Source organism: Chaetura pelagica, unplaced genomic scaffold, assembly GCF_000747805.2.
Source record: "Chaetura pelagica isolate M959 unplaced genomic scaffold, ChaPel_1.0 scaffold79, whole genome shotgun sequence".
Classification (NCBI taxonomy): domain Eukaryota; kingdom Metazoa; phylum Chordata; class Aves; order Apodiformes; family Apodidae; genus Chaetura; species Chaetura pelagica.
The window spans coordinates 6,271,897-6,272,693 of NW_009969339.1; positions in this window are offsets into that span (position 1 = coordinate 6,271,897).

The following is a 797-nucleotide window of genomic DNA, read 5'->3' on the forward strand; positions in this document are numbered from 1 at the left end:
TCTAATTAAAAGTAAAATGATGTTTTTACGATTTGCCTATATTTTAAAAAATATATATAATTTTACCTACACATTTTCTTTTCAATACATCTGGTTACCCATCCCCCCAGGAAGAAGGTACCATTCTTAAAATCTTCAGCATCCATTTATGGTGTCTGAGGATGCAATCTATCATTCCTGCAATTAAATTCCCTGCAGACTGCATAGCAGAAGTCAGAAGTGGTTTGTCTTTGTAACTCAGTGAGCTGTGTTTGAAGTTTCCTTGAATGTGTTTAGTTGAAAAGATTGGAAGGATGTAGAAAATAAGTCTGCATTCGTGACTGCTGAGTTAAACAAAAGTTGCAGGAAACTTCTGTTGAGAGGGACAAGTGTAAAGTGTGAATACAGCTTTAACAACCTACGTTTTACAATTTCCTGATTAATGGATTGCAGTAAAATCAGTTCCCTGGCACCGATTACTTCAGCAATACACTAGCAATTACTTTAGCTAGTTTTATGTTCTGCATGGAAGCTGCATAGAATAATGTCTGTCTTTTATCCTATAAATCAGTTCCTTCATGGGTAGCCATTTAACTCTGAACTCTGATATTTTCTGCAGAGTATAAAATCGAAACATGCATAATATCTGTGCGTTAGATCTGAAAGTATCAGGCCTTTTTTACAAGGGGACAAAGATCTATTAGTTCCAAAGTCCTCATTCAAAGCCACTCTAAACCTGTTAGAATAGCTTGTCTTTGCAGTAGGAGACCACGATGGTTTGTGAACCCAGCTTGTGTTCTGGCTGTAGCCAGGCATCT